Source organism: Oratosquilla oratoria, chromosome 28 (genome assembly GCF_046742065.1).
Source record: "Oratosquilla oratoria isolate Oo_2021 chromosome 28, ASM4674206v1, whole genome shotgun sequence".
NCBI lineage: Eukaryota > Metazoa > Arthropoda > Malacostraca > Stomatopoda > Squillidae > Oratosquilla > Oratosquilla oratoria.
Window position 1 is genome coordinate 30,108,590 of NC_134804.1, and position 20,000 is coordinate 30,128,589.

The following is a 20,000-nucleotide window of genomic DNA, read 5'->3' on the forward strand; positions in this document are numbered from 1 at the left end:
TAAAGGTGATGATAGTAATAAGGATAATGCTATTGATAGTAATAATTATGATAATGGTACTAACGATGATGATGGTGATGATGATAGTAATAATAATAATAATAATAATGATAATAATGATAATAATGATAATGATAATTATTATTATTATTATTATCAATATTCTTTCCCTCCATCCTTTCTTTCTCCTTCCTTAATTCCTCACTTCTTTCCTCTTTTTTCTCCTCTTCCTTCCTCCTCCTTATCCACCTCCTCTTTCTCTTCCTTTTCCTCCTCCTTTTCCTCCTCTTTCTCTTCCTTTTCATCCTCCTCTTTCATGTTCCCTTCCCTTCCTTTCCTTCTCCCTTTGCATTTCCCTCGTTTCTCTTGTCCTCTTTTATCCTTCCGTCTCCACCCCTGACCTATTGCTCTCCCCACTTCTCCCCTCTTTCTGCTTCTTCTCTGTCTCTCTTGTTCCCCTCCGGTTCTCGCATTTCCTCTTTTATCCTTCCGTCTCCACCCCTGACCTATTGCTCTCCCCTATTCTCCATTACGCTTTCTGCTGCAACTCGGTCTCCTAGATCCTCTGCCGAAAGGGTCCTCGAAGTCAGAGGTTCTCAACTGTTTCCGAACAAATCCTATGCTTATGTTCTGCTGTTGCTTCATCTCCTAAGACCACATAAAAATGACTAAAATCGCTTGGTATCTACGATGTTTGCCATAACGCCTTCAGGCCTCCAGTTAGCTCTTTCCATCCGAAGGGGTCCTCGAAGTCAGATGTTCTCAAAGGTTTCCAAACAAATCCTATGCTTATGTTCTTCTGTTGCTTCATCTCCTAAAGACCACTTCAACAGTGACTAAAATCGTTTGGTATCTACAATGTTTGCCATAACTCCTTCAGGCTGCACCTCCGATTAGCTTTCCAGCCGAAGGGGTCCTCGAAGTTAGAGGTTCTCAACGGTTACCGAGCAAATCCTATGCTTATGTTCTGCTGTTGCTTTATCTCCTAAAGGCCACTTCAATAACGACTAAAATCGTTTGGTATCTACGATGTTTGCAAACCATTATGCCTTCAGGCTGCACCTCCAGTTAGCTTTTTCCAGCCGAAGGTATCCTCGAAGTCAGAGGTTCTTAACAGTTTCCGAACGAATCCTATGCTTATGTTCTGCTGTTGCTTCATCTCCTAAAGACCACATCAACAATGACTAAAATCGTTTAGTATCTGCGATATTTGCCATTACACCTTCAGGCCTCCAGTTAACTCTTTCCAGCCAAAGGGGTCCTCGAAGTCACAGGTTCTCAACGGTTTCCGAACATATCCTATGCTTATGTACTGCTGTTCCTCTTACTCTTGAAGACCACATTAACAGTGAATAAAATCGTTTGATATCAACTAAGTACTACAAGATTTGGTTTATGGTTCAAATTTTCAAGTCCCCCCCCCCTCCGGTTGTACAGAACCAATTTGAAAACTCCAGAGAGTGAAAGAGATCGTCTGAGGGTAGTCAGAATAAAATCTTTCAAGAAGACCGCATGGTTGCGTGGGACCTCGATGGAGTTTTGTCGACATTCCTAGGAAAGAGTCCAGAAGTATATCGGTGGCACCAACCAGCGCTTCTCTCCGTATTTTTACGGCTGTTACTTGAGCAATACAACATCACTCAAAAACGAAAGACATTTCATAAGTTTGTGTGTAAATTTGTTAGCAAACCATTCAGCCAACACGACCGCAAACATGACCTTACTGACGGAGGTAATAGTCGCGCTCTGGTTGGATCTCAATGGTTACGATACTAAACATTGGTCAAAACTGAGGGACCTGAGGGAGTCGTCAAGGAGACGGCAGCTTTGTGGTGCCTCCAGGCTGATGTAGTCACCAGGTTCTTTTCAAACAATCAGTTGTTCTTCACGTTTTATTCTTTCTTTTTTATTCCCTTGTCTCTGTTTCTTGTTCTTCACAGTCTTTTTTTTTCCTCCTCATCCTCCTCTTTCTACTCCTCTTCCACCTCTTCCTCCTCTTTCTCCTCCACTTCCACCTCTTTCTCCTCTTTCTCCTCCTCTTCCCTCACTTCCTTCTCAAAAATTGGCACACATTAAGGATTGCGCTTATTTCCGATTTTGTCTAAAAAAGTCCTGCAAAGACAAACGCTTGTTACCAAATATTTTACAGAAAAGAGAGACAGACATATTTTGGATTAGGAAAATTTCCTGTAAGTAGATAAAATTGACAGTTGACATAAAAGAATACATATGGGTAAGTTGATGTCCCCAAGGATGCAATCGTAATATATGTATGTATATATATATATATATATATATATATATATATATATATATATATATATATGTGTGTGTGTGTGTGTGTGTGTGTGTGTGTGTGTGTGTGTCTGTCTACACGCACGCACACACACACACACACACACACACACACACACACACACACACACACACACACACACACACACACACACACACACACACATACACATACACACACACACACACACACACACACACACACACACACACACACACTCGCAAACATACAAACACACACATACACTTACACGCATACAAACACCCACACCCACACACACACACACACACACACACACACACACACACACACACACACACACACACACACACACACACACACACACACACACACATACACACACGTTTATATATATATTTCTAATTCATTGATCCAGTACATATATCAAATGCTTCTCTTGATGCCTTTTCCATTAAATGAGTTCCATAGCAAATGCTCCCCATTCCCTTCCCGATGAGAGCGAGAAAAAGACGGACGATTATGATCATCATTACTCCTCCTTTTTGCTCGTCCACCCACTCACTGCCTTGCACATTCACACGGGGCATTTTCCAATCATCCCTTCCCTTGCTCACATTCAAGTGTTTATCTTTCCATTTCCTCGACTTCCTTTCGAATCTGCTGCCTACTGCAATGCATTATCATCTCTTTTATATCATATATATATTATATTATATTATACTATATTATATATTATATTATATCATATCATATTATATTATATTATATTATATTGCATTGTATTGTATTGTATTGTATTGTATTGTATTGTATATTATATTATATCATATATTATATTACATATTATTATATACTATTATATATTATATATATATCATGTCATATTATATTATATATCAAATTATATTATATTATATTATATTATATTATATTATATTATATTATATTATATTTTAATATATTATATTATATCGGATCATATCATTTGTATTATGCTATTTGTATTATATCAATTGTATTATGTTATATCATATTGTATTACATTATATTATATATTTCATCACATTGTAACATATCATTATAATATATTGTATTATACTATGTCATATTATATCATATTATACATTATATTATATTATATTATATTATATTATACTATATTATTCTATATTTATATTATATATTATATTATATTATATTATATTATATTATATTATATTGTATTATATTATATTATATTATATTATATTATATTATATTATATTATATTATATTATATTATATCATATTATATTATATCTTATCATGTTATCAAAAGGGAAGAATCAACACTTACCCTCCCCTCACTAGACCACACCCCTCGCCCCTCCCCACCCCTCCACCCTCCTCCCAAACCTCCTCCCACCCCCTCCCACCCCCTTCCTTTACATTCCAATTTCTCATTGCTAACCACCTCCCCCCCAGTACCCACCTCCTCCACTTCCTCTTCCTCCTCCCCTTCCTCCTCCTCCCCTTCCTCCTCCTCCTCCATCCTCTTTGTCCGTCCATAGGTCCCATTGCTCCCCTACACAGTCCTCTTTATTGTCCCACTTCCCTCTTCTGCATCCTCCCCCTCCCCCTTCTTCCTCCCCCCCCCTCCCGAAACCCTTTTCCTTCTTCCTCTAACACTGCTTTGTTTATGTCATTATCATGTTAAATTGCCGGCTCCATGTGCCCATCTGTGTAACCCCATCTCGACGGGAGGGCGATGTTGGGATCAAAGCTTCCTTGTGGGGGATTAAATCCCCCTTTTCGTGCATTCGGATCCCACATATAAAAGGAAGAAGCATACAGCATGAGGCGCTTAACTTTTTTTTTTTTTTAGATTTTTTTTTTCTTTTCTTAGTCTGGGCAACTTGCAGATGTAGGCAACGGTTGGGAATTGAAAACAAGATTATGGGGGTATGAGGAAAGATCAAAGGCAGACACACACACACAGACACACACACACACACACACACACACACACACACACACACACACACACACACACACACACACACACACACACACACACACACACACACACACACACACACACACACAAAGAAACAATGTACCACTCTTGTTACATGGAAGTTGTCTTTTTTTTTTTCTGTGGTTCATTTTTTCAACGTTATTGTCGTTTTCAGCCCATTTTGCTTTCTTATCTTCTTCCTATTTTTATTGCTGGTGATGACATTCTGCTAAAATGTCTCATTTGTTTTATTCTATCTTGATCTTCTTTATTTCTTCTTCAATTCTTTAATTTCCTCTACTTATTCATCTGATTCTTCTTCATTTCATTTTCCTTCCTCTTGTTCTCATTATTCTTAATTTCATTCCTCTTTTCCATCTTCTCATTATTTTTCATTTCATTCTTCTTTTCCTTCTTGTTTTCATTACTTTTCTATTGTTTTCTTCTTTTTTCTTTTCCTTTTTCCTCTTCCTCTTCGTTTTAAATCTTCATCTCCTTTTATCACTTACCCTCCTTCCACCATCAACTTGTTTTCTTCCTTCTTTTCACCCATTTCCTACACACATATAATCTCTTTATCTTGTTTATTGTTTTAAATTCAAGGACCTTCATCCAAATGTGTGATGTCTTCTGTCTTTCTTTTGTTACCCTCTGAGTTATATTCATCTTCCATGATCTTTTTATTGATTTATCAGAAGAATAGATATTGTCTCTTTCCATCTGTTTACAATTGTTTTCCATCTATTTTCCGATCAAGCGTTCTATTATCTTCTATTCTTTCGCCATGACAATCAACAAATCCAGATCCAATCAATCGACAAACATATTAGAATATGGTACATCATGTGGTTGTGAATCTAGGTTACATTCTGTTGACGTATGAGCTGGTAAATATATAATTATTTCTGTGTATGTTTGTGGTTTCCGTGTGTGTGCGTGTGTATGTGCACACACCTGTGTATGTGTTGTGTGTGTGTGTGTGTGTGTGTGTGTGTGTGTGTGTGTGTGTGTGTGTGTGTGTGTGTGTGTGTGTGTGTGTGTGTGTGTGTGTGTGTGTGTGTGTGTGTGTGTGTGTGTGTGTGTGTGTGTGTGTGTGTGTGTGTGTGTGTGTGTGTGTGTGTGTGTGTGTGTGTGTGTGTGTGTATTGTGTATATGTGAATATGAGCAAGAGAATAATTATTTCTACGTTGTTAGCCTGAGCCTATATGCAAATGCTATCATTAAGTATGCATACTTCTTCCTGCATCTTCTTTTACCCTCTTTGGTATCGAAATGCTTCTGTTTCAAAAACCTCTCCCCCCTTCTCCCTCCCTCTCTCTTGCATTTGTAAACTTTTTTGATCATCTGGTCTTGCTATGCATTAGCATACTCATCTCGTTCATCAAAACAGTGCCATGATCCGACTATTCATGCATGTTTCTTTCTTGTTAGTAATTGTGATTGTATTGTATATATGCGCACATACATATATGCACGTACATGCGCACATATACACATACATGCACACACAGGCGCGCGCACGCACGCACACACACACACACACACACACACACACACACACACACACACACACACACACACACACACACACACACACACACACACACACTCTACACGTCTCGTGGCGCAGTGGTAGCGATCGCGGCCGCCACTACGGTGGTCTGGGTCCGAATCCCGCCCAGGAATGAAGTAATTTCAATATCGCTGCGCTGCGAGCCGTTCCTTCAACTCTCGTGGGCGGGGTGTTGGGTGTGTGTTGCGTAAGGTCACAGCATCCATAGATCGGTCATATATGAGCTCTGAGCTGTCATCCGGGAGGGTAGTAGCCGTCGATCACGAGACCAACACGTGATACAAGACCATGGTGAATCACACACACATACACACACACACACACACACACACACACACACACACACACACACACACACACACACACACACACACACACACACACACACACACACACACACACACATACACACACACACACACACACACACACACACACACACACACAAACACACACACACATACACACACACACACACACACACACACACACACACACACACACACACACACACACACACACACACACACACATACACACACACACACACACACACACACACACACACACACACACACACACACACACACACACACACACACACACACACACACACACACACACACACACACACACACACACGTTTATATATTTAAAGTCATAGTAAAACTAATAATACAACCTAGGCTTTCATCAACTGCTCTCCTCGCTCCAACAACAACAACAACAACAACAACAACAACAACAACAACAACAACAACAACAACAACAACAACAACAACAACAACAACAACAACAACAACAACAACAACAACAACAACAACAACAACAACAATCTATATTAATCTTGTACCCGTCCTTGTAACTTATGGAATGTCTCAAAACAGTAACTGAATTTATTTACTGAGGAACGTATTTTCCTTAAATGGATGAGGTCATTTGTGCTTCAAGGGGTCCGTTTAGGGTGAGCGACAATTAGGAATTCCCCTGAAAGCGACTTTGCCAATTTGACCCCCAAATTATCGGGTCATCACTGTCATCTACCACCCGATGAGACTTCGACGTGGCAACGTGGGGAAAAAGCGCTGATGCCACGTGTCATGGAATTGATTAAAATAGTTGTTATAATCCTAAAAAGTGATACTCATTTTACTATGGAACTTCCTTTATTATATCTAGAATATAGAAAAAATCAAATTGCACATTAATAATATAATGATAATAATAACAACAACAACAACAACAATAATAATAATAATGATAATAATAAGTTTATTTGGCATTGAATCAATATACATGAAATGTAAATAATGAAAAGACCAATTAGTTCGAAATAACAATTACAAATGCCGAGGATAACACAAAAAAGCATTGATGGGAAATAAAAGAGAGAGAGCGAGAGAGAGAGAGAGAGAGAGAGAGAGAGAGAGAGAGAGAGAGAGAGAGAGAGAGATAGAGAGAGAGAGAGAGAGAGAGATGTACTAGGTTTGATTTGGCATCATTGCTCACGACGTATGCCACACCTTGAACGGACTCATTGGCGCGCAAAGATCATAGTAACAAGAAGGAGGAGTAAACTAGAAACTTGCAGCTGAGTAAGGAAATATCATATCCCCATATACACCTCTACATTTCCCAACGTATGTAAAGTCGAGAGAGCAGCTGGAGACAAGAAAATCGGCAGAAGCTATTTTGAGAAATCTCGAGGGAACTGATCGTTGTACCGAAAGAGGCTTCGCCTTCACGTCGTGATATTCCAGGTTTATATATAAAGTTCACAACCCACATTTTTATATATTCCACAACCCACATTTTATATAGTCCACAACCCACATTTTCATATAAAGTCCACAATCCACATTTTCATATAAAGTCCAGAACCCACATTTTTATATCAAGTTCACAATCCACATTTTCATATAGTCCACTACCTACTTTTTCATATAAAGTCCACAATCCACATTTTCATATAAAGTCCACAATCCACATTTTCATATAAAGTCCACAATCCACATTTTCATATAAAGTCCACAACCCACATTTTCATATAAAGTCCATAATCCACATTTTCATATACAGTTCACAACCCACATTTTCACATAAAGTCCACAACCTACATTTTTTCAGCAAGTTACAACACATTTATGAAACTCTTAACTTACAACTAACATAATCTAGACTAACATTTCCTAACTTTGAGGAAATTTCTTGGAGTGATTTTAGGATTCCAAGCGGAAGGTTGATTTCACTGTGGGAAATATAATAATACTAAGAATAAGCAAGTTCACCCATCCCACTAAATTACTAAAGAAAAGAACTTTGATTACATTATTTGTTGGTTATGTTATTTGTATCATTAAGTAAATGAAATTTGAGTTTTAGTTAATTATCAAATAAAAAACATCTATTCTAATGTTAGTTTATTATGCCATCAGTGTTGCTACGAAAGTAAGTTTTGTGTCGTAACTATTTTATTCCTTATCTACATGAAGAGGAGAAAAATAGGACATTTGAACCCATTGAGGCCACACGAAGGGGACAAACAGGACATCTGAGCTATTTGAAGGAAGGAAAACGAACACATCCGACCTAGTTACGGACCAAAAGGTCTCCTGTCAATATACTCTTCCTTTGTAAACCTTAGTAAACTTTGCATAAAAAAAAATAATTAACTAGGGACGTAGACACTTTCATCTACTTCTTTCTACTCAAATACACAGAAAAACGAAAGAATAAAATATCTACCTCTTTCTACTTTTTCTACGACCTCCCAGAGCCCAGACCCCGGAGTTTAGGCGACGGCACACGAAGCATTTCTCGCTAGCATGCTACTTGCTTTTCCTACTTCGTACGAACAGAAACGATTTCGGTGACGCTCTTTTATTTTCCAATTTTCCAAATGTCAAATTACCTATACGAATGAGAGACACATTATTGAGACGTTCTTACGGAAGTCTAGAATATCGTAACCGAAGTCGTTTCTGCTCAAACGAAGTAGCAAAAGCAAGTAGCATGCTAGTGTGCCGCCACCTTTTGACTGTTCTTGGTAGCTTCTGGGTCTTTAAGCCCTCAGGCAGACTCTCCCATTCATCCTGATCAAAGCTTGCAGAGCCTTTCACTCTATAAATCTTCTTTACTCCGAGATTCTCAGCTCATGAACACTACCCTTCTTCCTCCTCCTCCTCCTCCTCCTCCTCCTCCTCCTCCTCCTCCTCCTCCTCCTCCTCCTCCTCCTCCTCCTCCTCATCTTCCTCCTCCTCCTCCTCCTCCTCCTCCTCCTCCTCCTCCTCTTCCTCCTCCTCCTCCTCTTCCTCCTCCTCCTCCTCCTCTTCCTCCTCTTCCTCATCTTCCTCCTACTCCTTAACTTCCTTCTCTTCCTCCTCTTCCTCCTCCCTCTCCTCTTCCTCCCTCTCCTCCTCTTCCTCCTCCTTATCTTCCTTCTCCTCCTCCTACCTCTTTTCTCACTTCTTCTTTTCCTCCTTATCTTACTCTTCCTCCTCCTCCTCCTTCTCCTCCTTCTCTTCCTTCTCCTCCTCTTCCTTCTCCTCCTCCTCCCTCTCTTCTTCTTTCTTCTCCTCTTCCTTTTTCACCTCTTCCTTTTTTCACTCCTCTTCCTCTTCTTCCTCCTCTTTCTCTTCTTCCTCCAAGTCTCCCTCCCCTCCTCCTTTCCTCCTCCTCTTCCTGCTCCCCTTCCTCCTCCTCTTCCTCCTCCTTCTCTCTTCTTCTTTATCTTTCTCCACTTCCTTCTTCTCCTTTTCCTCCTTTCATTCCTCTTTCTCTTCCTTTTCTTCCACCTCTTCCTACTCCTCTCTCTCCAAATTCCCCCCTCCACCTCCACCTCCTCTTCCTCCTCCTACTCTTCCTCTTCCTCTTCCTCCTCTCCCACGCCCTTCACCAGCGGAAGCCTGGTATCGTCTTCGTGTTCGCTGGCCGCTAAATCCCGAATCGTTTGTCATTCCTGTTTATATCATCTTATGTGTGTTCTTTATTGCCGCAGGCCCCCTTTGCACTCTCAGGCGGCCAAGATTTCATATCGTCTTGTATGTTATGTATGTGCTCTGGTTGAATGCTAAGCTCGTATGGAACTTGTTTTGTACAAGGGATATATATATATATATATATATATATATATTCTATATATAAATATATTATATATATATATAGTGTGTGTGTGTGTGTGTGTGTGTGTGTGTGTGTGTGTGTGTGTGTGTGTGTGTGTGTGTGTGTGTGTGTGTGTGTGTGTGTGTGTGTGTGTGTATGTGTGTGTGTCAAGACTAGAATATTACTAACCATTTTGCGACACACACGGACACGCACTCACACACAGACAAACAAACGAGCGCACGCGCGCACACACATACACACACACACACACACACACACACACACACACACACACACACACACACACACACACACACACACACACACACACACACTCGCAAATCCTTCTCTTTTATCTCCTTCTCTTGTTCCTCCTTTTATTTTTTCCAAATTCTCCTCCTCCTCCTCTTCCTCCTATTTCTCCTCTTCCTTGAAGGCTTGGAGAACCACCTTGACAAGTCTAAAGCTTAAGGTTAGACTTCATGTGTATTCGTGTGTGTCAGTACATGATCATATGTTTGTGTGACATATATTTATTAGTAAAAAGAGCAAGAAAATCCCTCTTCTTTAAAGAGCAGACAACGCGTGTCGCTCCCATCTGTTCTCTCCTCCTGTCTTTCCTTTAAGAAATTTTCTCTCTTCTTAAACTTCTCTCTATTTGAAGATAAAATAGAATTGATAAGTTTGGGTGCGTATGATCGAGATAGAGGGAGAGATGGAAATAGGCTGATACAACCATGCCTACACACGCACGAGCGCACATACACACGCGTACACCGCTACCACATTACTACTATCACTACTACTATCACTACCAATATCACTATCATTACCACTACCACTACCACTACTACTACCACTACCACTGTGGTGAACAAAATCCCCCACTGACCTCGGAGCCCGACCGCCGACCCGCCCTAGGTCGACACTCGCACTAACCAGAATAAAATCCAGCAACCCACTCGAGTCTCATTCACTCCCTTGTCACCAAAGCACAAGTAACGTTCTCGTACACATTAAAAAAAAAATCCTAATTGTATACACGGCCGAGGTGAAGACCATTCTTTGTATACACTAATAAGACATATAAACACATAAATGCTAAATCATATGATTCTGAATTCAAAGCCGTCTAATTAGACAAGACCCGACGCTGTTGACACTATACGTGGATTCACATATTATCCCCCTGTTCTGAATTCATTCGTCTTGTCGGAGAGAATGTAATTAGGGTGCCCGCTTTCATCCCTACTTTCATGACTTAATGTATTCATGTATCAACTTTGAGCAACTTCGATAATAATAACCTCTCAACAGGGCTACTTGCTATGCTGTTGAAGATCTGAATATTCTCTGTTCTATAAAGAGTGTCATATCTTTAAACCAGGAAATTGGGAATAAATGGTTTACCAGTGGTGGTTAACTGAGGGAATGGACTTAGTAACCATGTAGTGAGTGCTGAAACTATCGGTTGTTTAAAGAGAAGGTTAAATAATTTTATGGATGGGGATAACAGGTGGTAGTGAAGAAGGAATTTCCTAGTGTAGGCTTTATGGTCTCTCGCAGTCTTCTCTATTCTTATGTTCTTACCTCAGTGGAATCTAACTTTTCCGTGCCTGGTGGAATTCTTCTTTTTAATCTAATTGGCGACAGACTAATTAATCTCACCCCGCGACATTCGTTCATTAACGAAAGTACCAAGAAAGTCTTCTGAGGCGTTTACAGAAAGCAATACTAAAAGAAAAAAAATCGTTCTTAAGGTGTTCGCTACGATTATTAGCCTACCACAGTGGGTGACGCGAATCCTACTACCTGGCATCCTATTTGGGGTAAGCGCGTTGGTTGTAGGTTTGCTTAAAATTATCATCATCCTCGTACTTTACAACTCTAAGCTAAACAGCCCCGTTCAAAGACAAAAGAATTAATGCTCTAGAATCTAGACAATCGTTTAACGATCATCGTTGAGCCATGAACGATCATCGTTGAACGATAATCACACTGAGCAAAAAGGTGGTCAACGGATGGAACAGACTTAATAACCATGTCGTGAGCGCTGAAACTATCGGTTGTTTTAAGAAACGGTTAGACAACTTTATGGGTGGGGATGACAGGTGGTAATGGACATGGAACTGCCTAGTGTAGGCCTCATGGCCTCTTGCAGCCTCCTTCATTTTTATGTTCTTATGTAAAACGTACATTTATTCTTTACGCACGGGCGGCCTCACAGATGCCAGAGCCGAGCTTATCTCTTCCCCCCGAGGTAAGCCTAAATGATGCTGTACTCCAGAGGCCTCCATAATGTATGCAGCTCATCGCATTCCTAATCATTCTCTATTCATGGTAACCTTAGCCAGTTAATTAAAAAGGATTGAGTAAACTTTATCCGCATAAAGGGGGCCACACGTGGGATCTATCTTCGTAACTGAGGAGCGTATATACGCAAGAAACCGCATGGGTTCAAACCCCCCCCCCCCGCTCCTCCTGCTCACCACCTTTGCCCTATGTGTTTGGACTGCTGGGTTTAGGTGACAGTCAGTGCTTTCTCTCTCTCTCTCTCACCTCACACTCTCTCTCTCTCTCACACTCTCTCTCTCTCAACACTCTCACACTCTCACACACACACTCTCTCTATATCTATCTCTCTATCTCTCTGTGGTGTCTCTCTCTCTATATATATCTCTCTCTCTCTCTCTCTCTCTATATATATATATATATATATATATATATTGTGTGTGTGTGCGTGTGTGTGTGTGTGTGTGTGTGTGTGTGTGTGTGTGCAGTATGCATATACATGAGGCTTTATTCACCTCAATGTCTCGTTTATTTTGTACGGTTAAGCGACCCGTACGACTAATTCTCACACATCCATTTTCCTCGTAACTCATTTGCTTACATCCTTCATCATTACTTAAGCCATTACGAACGTTTCCAACATCCTACTCGACTAATTTGAGCCTAATCGCATCCATCACGCGGGCTTTCCATGGAAGTGACTTTTTGTTTATGGGATGTTTGAGATGAACGTTTTCTCTCTCTCTCTCTCTCTCTCTCTCTCTCTCTCTCTCTCTCTCTCTCTCTCTCTCTCTCTCTCTCTCTCTCTCTCTCTCTCTCTGTGTCTCTCTGTCTCTATGTCTATGTTGTATCTCCATGTCTCTCTATCTCTCTCTCTCTCTCTGTCTCTCTCTCTATTTCTCTTTCTCTCTCTTTGTCTCTCTCTCTATTTCTCTCTCTCTCTTTCTCTCTCTCTTTCTCTCTTTCTCCCTCTTTCTCTCTCTTTCCCTCTGTCTCTCTTTCTCTCTGTCTGTCTCTCTCTCTCTCTCTCGCTCTTTATCTCTTTCTTTCTGGCTCTCTGTCTCTGTCTGTTTGTCTGCCTGTCTCTGTCTGTCTGTCTATCTGTCTGTCTGTCTGTCTGTCTGTCTCTTTCTCTTTCTCTTTCTCTCTGAATATACTGAATATACTGAATGAGACGCATTGGCCTCCAATCTTCAGTTCTTGCTTGGGGCTGTCACTCCTCATCACCCTTGACCACAGCTGGTTCAACCTCGAAAGTTTTTAAGCTGATTTTAAGCTGCCATTTTTCCTTCGTCGCGAGCAGATGGTTTCCCTCGGATTTCTACCCCAGCTCCTTTTTTTTTTTTTCTTTTTCTTTTTTTCTTCTTCTTCTTCTTAGGGGGAGGCGGTTTCACTCAGAATTTAGTTCTAAAGCTGGTTTTAAGCTTCTGGTTTTCCCTCGTTGTGAGCTGGATGTCCTCAAATTTTTAGCTCAGCTCTCCCCTCCCCCACCTATTTCTTTTTTGACGGTTTCCCTCTGAATTTGGTCTCGAGTTTCCTCTTCACGAAATTTTGAATTTCTGGATAGGGTTCTTCGTTCCTTTTGGTTTATACAACTGGAGTCGCTTTGCTGTACCTTTCCGAAGACGGGCATTCTGTGCTCTGACCAAAATTTCACCAGCTGCTCAGTTGGACAAACCATTCTTACTGACACCAATTATCACACAGATGGTTTTTCTTAACAACCTTCCTTTTGTTGTTCCACCTGTTATACCTTCCCCTCGTTCTCCTGAGGTCACAGATGGCCCATATGATGATTCATGCCACATCGCCATCTGAGCTCTCCCCCTTCCCCCTAACCCCCTACCCACCCCTTTCTGGCAAACAGAGAGCCCATACAGATGGTGCAACTACAGAGAGCCCATACAGATGGCACAACTACAGATGGCACAACTCAAAGCACCAGAACACGCTCCACCTTCCTCAAACAGCGTAATTTATGGCTCTCCTCACCCGGACCCCTCCACTCGCAGCTGCCGACGCTTACCACCGTTCCCACTACAGCTGGTTTGTATTAAAACTGTGCTCTCTGCAGATGGTGCTCTGAGGTACAGTGCTGTCTACAGCTTCGTGGCTCAACGAGAGTGGCTCATATCCCCTTTCATCTCCTCATAACGAATTACTAGTGTCCTCTTCCTCCTCCTCTTCCTCCTCCTCTTCCTCCTCCTCTTCCTCCTCCTCTTCCTCCTCCTCTTCCTCCTCCTCTTCCTCCTCCTCTTCCTCCTCCTCTTCCTCCTCCTCCTCCTCTTTCTCTTCCTCTTCCTCCCTCTCCTCTTCCTCTTCGTGGCTCAACGGAAGGGGCTCATATCCCCCTTCATCTCCTCATAACCAATTACTAGTATCCTCCTTTTCCTACTCCTCCTCTTCCTCCTCCTCTTCCTTCCCCTCCTCTTCTTCCTCCTCTTCCTCCTTCTCTTCCTCCTCGTCTTCCTTCTCCCCTTCTCTTCCTCCTCTTCCTCCTCCTTCTCCTCCTCCTCTTCATCCTCTTCCTCCTCCTACTCTTCCTCTTCCTCATCCTCTTCCTTTTTCTCCCACTCCTCTTCCTCTTCGTGGCTCAACGGAAGGGGCTCATATCCTCCTTCATCTCCTCATAACCAATTACTAGTATCCTCCTCTTCCTGTTCCTCCTACTCCTCCTCCTCCTTTTCCTCATCTTCCTCCTCATCTTCCTCTTCCTCCTCCTACTTCTCACCCTCCTTCCTCTCCTCCTCTTCGTGGCTCAACGGAAGGGGCTCACATCTTCCTTCATCTCCTCATATCCAATTACTAATATCCTTCTCTTCCTCCTCCTCCTCTTTTTCTTCCTCGTACTCCTCCCCCTCCTCCCTCTCCTCCTCTTCTTCTTCTTTGTCGTCTTCGTGGCTCAACGGAAGGGGCTCATACGAGTCTCCCCCTTCATCTCCTCATATCCAATTACTAGTATCCTCCTCCTCTTCCTCCTCCTCTTCCTCCTCCTCTTCCTCCTCCTCTTCCTCCTCCTCTTTCTCTTCCTTCTACTACTCCTCCCTCTCCTCCTCTTCCTCTTCTTCCTCCTCTTCGTGGCTCAACGGAAGTGGCTTCATCTCATAACTAATTACTAGTATCCTCCTCCTCTTCCTCTTCCTCCTCCTCCTCTTTCTATTCCTCCTCCTCTTTCTATTCCTCCTCCTCTTTCTCTTCCTCGTACTCCTCACCCTCCTTCCTCTCTTTCCTCTCCTCCCTCTTCTCCTCATCCTCTTCTTCGTCGTCTTAGTGGTTTAAGGGAAGGGGCTCATAACCCCCTTCATATCCTCATAACCAATTACAAGTATCCTCCTCTTCTTCCCCTCCTCCTTCTTCTCCTCCTCTTACTCCTCCTACTTCTCACCCACCTTTATCTCCTCCTCTTCCTCTTCTTCCTCCTTCATTTCCTCATAACCAATTACTAGTATCCTCCTCTTCCTCCTCTTCCTCCTCTTCCTCCTCCTCCTCCTCCTCCTCTTCCTCTTCCTCCTCTTCCTCCTCCTCCTCTTCCTCCTCCTGCTCTTCCTCTTTCTCCTCCTTCTTCCAATCCTCCTCTTCTTCCTTATCTACTTCCTCCTCCTCTTCATGGCTCAATGACAGTGGCTTATATAGCCCTTGATCTCCTCATAACCAATTATTAGTATTTTTCTCTTTCTCCTCCTCCTCTTCCTCCTCTTCCTACTCCTCAACCTCCTCCCTCTACTCCTCTTCCTCTTCTTTCTTTTCTTCCTCCTCTTTGTGGCTCAACGGGAGTGGCTCATATCCCCCTTCATCTCCTCATAACCAATTACTAATATGCTCCTCTTCCTCCTCCTCCTCCTCCTCCTCCTCCTCCTCCTCCTCCTCCTCCTCCTCCTCCTCTACCTTCTCTATCTCTCCTCCTTTTCCTCTTACCTTCTTTTCCTCCTCAGTCTCCTCCACCTCCTCTATCTCTTCCTCCTCCTCTTCTTCTTTCTATTCTTCTTCCTCCTTTTCCACTTCCTTCTCATCCCCTCCTCTTCCCTCTTCTTTCTTTCCTTCTTCTTTTCTCCTCCTCCGCCTCCCCTTCCTCTCCCTTTTATTTCCCTCCTCCTATTTCTTCATCTCTTTCTCTTCCCCCTCCTCCACCTCTCCTCCTCCTCCTCCTCCTCCTTTCTTCTTCCATTCACTTCCCCCTCGTGTTCTCTCTCTCTCTCCCTCTCTTCTTTTCTTTCCTCTTTCCCTCTCTATTCTACTTTTTCCCTCCTCTTCCCCTCCTCCTCCTCCTCCTCCTCGTATCTTTTTCCCATCCTTTCTCCTCTCCATCCATTCCTCCTTCTTCCCCCTCTATAATCTTCAACTTCCTTTCCATTCTCTCCCCTTGCGATTCTCTTGTTTTTATTCAATTTCCTTCTATCTCTCCATTTCTCATCCCAAACACCTTTTCCTCTTTTCTTTCTTTATCTGCTCTCTTACTAATCTTTCTTAACTCTCTATCTCTCTCTTCCTTCCCCAAATGTGTAGCTTATCTTTCCCCTTCCCTCCTCTTCCCTCTCCCAATCCTTCCCATCCTTCCTTATCCTTCCCATCCTTCCTTATCCATTATATCCTACCATCCAGTTTCCACCCTGTCCACTTATCCTAAAAAAAAAAAAAAAAAAAAAACGCCCTCAGATCCAGCAGCCTCCTCATATCATTTTTGTTTCTCCTCTCGCCCCTCTCCCCTCGCCCCTCTCCCCTCTTCTTCTCCCCTCTTCTTCTCCCCTCACTCATCTTCCCCTCTTACTCCTCTCTCTCTTCTCTTATTTTGTCTTATCTCTCGTCTTTTCATCTGTATCATCTCTCTCGCCTCTCTTTCTCTCTCTCTCTCTCTCTCTCTCTCTCTCTCTCTCTCTCTCTCTCTCTCTCTCTCTCTCTCTCTCTCTCTCTCTCTCTCTCTCTCTCTCTCTCTCTCTCTCTCTCTCTCTCCTGCTCTCCCTATCTCTACCCTCTGCATTATACACCTACTCCCTTTCTCTATCCTCATCCCCATCCCCATCTTTATCCCCATCCCCATCCCCATCCCCATCCCCATCCCCATCCCCATCCCCATTCCCATTCCCATCCCCATCCCCATCCCCATCCCCATCCCCATCCCCATCCCCATCCCCATCCCCATCCCCATCCCCATCCCCATCCCCATCCCCATCCCTCCCCCATGGCCACCCCCATTCCTCGCATTCCATCCCCATCCCCATCCCCATCCCACCCATTCCCATTCTCCCTCCCCATCCCCATCCCCATCCCCATTCCCATCCCCCATCCCCTATCCCCCATCCCCGTTCCCATCCCCATCCCATCCCCATCCCCTCCACAAAACCCCATCCCCATCCCCATCCACATACCCTATCCCCCATACCCCATCCCCATCCCTCCCCATCAATCCCCAACCCATCCCATCCATCCTCACCCATCCCATCCGCCCTCCCATCCCATTCCCTAATTCTTTACCAGACTTGTCGCCCGAGAGTCCCCTTCCCACTTTCTACCTCCCTAATTCATGCCCCCCTCACTTCCCTGACTCGTTTCTTGGTCCCTACTCTTCCTCCTCTTCCTCCTCCTCCTCCTCCTCCTCCTCCTCCTCCTCCTCCTCCTCCTCCTCTCTCCTCCTCCCCGCTCCTCACTCCTCCTCCTCCTCCTTCCTCCTCCTCCTCCTCCTCCCCTCCTCCTCTCCTCCCCTCTCCTCCTCCTCCTCCTCCTCCTCCTCCTCCTCCTCCTCCTCTCTCTTCCTCAGTCTTCATTTTCTATAAAATCTCGAATATTTTTTGCCAGGTAGCTCAATTCATTTCTGTTTTTATTCCCTTTCCTTCTCGCTTCCATCCCAGTTTATCATACTTCCGTTGAAGTAACCACCCCCCCTCCTTTACCCCTAATATCCTCCCCTTCCTTCCCCTTTCCCCCTATACCCTTTTCACCTCTATAATCCCCATCAGGACATTTCCCCCCATAATTCCTTTCTCCCCATTACACTAACCCCCCAAGAATTCTATCCATTCCAACTCTTGTCTCGATGATTATATGCAGTGTTTATTTTTGTCTATTTATTACCAGTGAATATGCAACACTACTATATAATCGTATGTCAATTATATTTACTATATAAAATTATTTTCTTCGTTCTACTCTTCTCTTCTTCTGCTCTTAATCTTCTCTTCCTCTTTCCCCCTTTCCCTCTCTCCCTCTTTCCCCTTTCTTCTCTTCCTTTACTCGTGTCTTTTCCTTAACCCCTCTCTCCATTTCCCCTCCTCTCCTATCTCTCTTCCTCTCTTCCACCTCTTTTTCCCCTTTTCCGCCATTCCCTTTCCCATTCCCCTCTTCTCCTCTTTCCCTGTTCCCCTCTTCCCATCTCTCCTTTCATATCCTATCCTCTCGCCCTATCTCCACCTCTACCCCTTCTCCCCTCTCTTTTTCCCCTCTCTTCTCATCTACCTATTTACTCCTCTCTTTCTTTCCCCCTCTTCTCCTTTACCCTTCTCCCTCTCTCTCTCTCTTTCCCCCTCTCTTCTCCTCCATCCCCTCCGCTCCCCTCTCCCCTGACTCCCCTCAGTCTCCCCTCATCTTTCTTCCCCTTACAAATGTTCCAACCCAAGTCATTGGTACCGCATTGCGCCTTCGTGCACATACTATAGCTGGGAGAGGGGAAAACCGGTGGCCGGGGAGAGGGGAGAGAGGGGAGAGGGGAGAGGGGGAGAGAGGGGAGAGGGGGGAAGAGACGTCATATGGTGGCAGAGGCTCGCTAACGAAGCTGCTATCCTCACAAAGACTTGGGGCTTTCTCCTCGAGCCCGACTGAGGGGAAATGAGGGGAGACAGCGGGGGGGAAAGGAAGTGTATGAGGGTAAGGGGAGATGATGGCCTCGGGGAGGAGATGGGAAGGGGAAACGAGAGCCGAGGGAAAGGAGAGGAAAAGATGGAATAGGGGTAAGAGGGGAAGAAGGAAGGGGGAGAGGGGAAGGGAGACAGGACCCGAGGGGAAACAGAAGAAGAGGGGTAATGGGGATGGGGGAAGGAAAAAGGGGAAATAAAGGAAGGGGAGAGGGGAAGGGGAGAGGGGAAGGGAGAGGGGAAGGGAAGAGGGGAAGGGTAGAGGGGAAGGAGAGGGAAGGAGAGGGGAAGGGGAGAATAGGAGAGAGAGGGGAGAAGGGGAGGGGAAGGGAGAGGGGAGAAGGGGAGGGGAAGGGAGAGGGGAAAGGAAGAGGGGAAGGGAAGAGGGGAAGGGTAGAGGGGAAGGGTAGAAGGGAGGGGTAGAGGGGAAGGGTAGAGGGGAAGGGTAGAGGGCAAGGGGACAGGGGAAGGGGAGAGGGGAAGGGGAGAGGGGAAGGGAAAAGGGGAAGGGAAGAGGGGAAGGGGAGAGGGGAAGGGGAGAAAAAGGGGAAAGGGACAGAGATGAAAGGGGGAGGGGAAAGAGGAAACATGACAAAGGAATAGGCGGCATGTCAGCTGTAAGGGAAAGAGGGGTAAAGGAGAAGAAGTGAAGGGGAAAGTGAGGGGAAGGCAAGAGAAAAAAGAGGGGACGAGGTCTGAATGGAATAAAAAGTAAATATATAAAAGGTGAAGCGACTTTGTGACTGACAAATTAGAAAAAGAAAGAAGATAAGAAGAACGAGAAAGGAGGAAGTCACGAGAAGGAGAGGGGAAATTTTTTATGAAAAAAGAGGGGAGCGAGAGAGGAGAGAAAGACGAGCGGGGTAGGTGAGGGGAGAGGAGGGGAGAGGAGAGGAGGGGAGAGGAGAGGAGAGG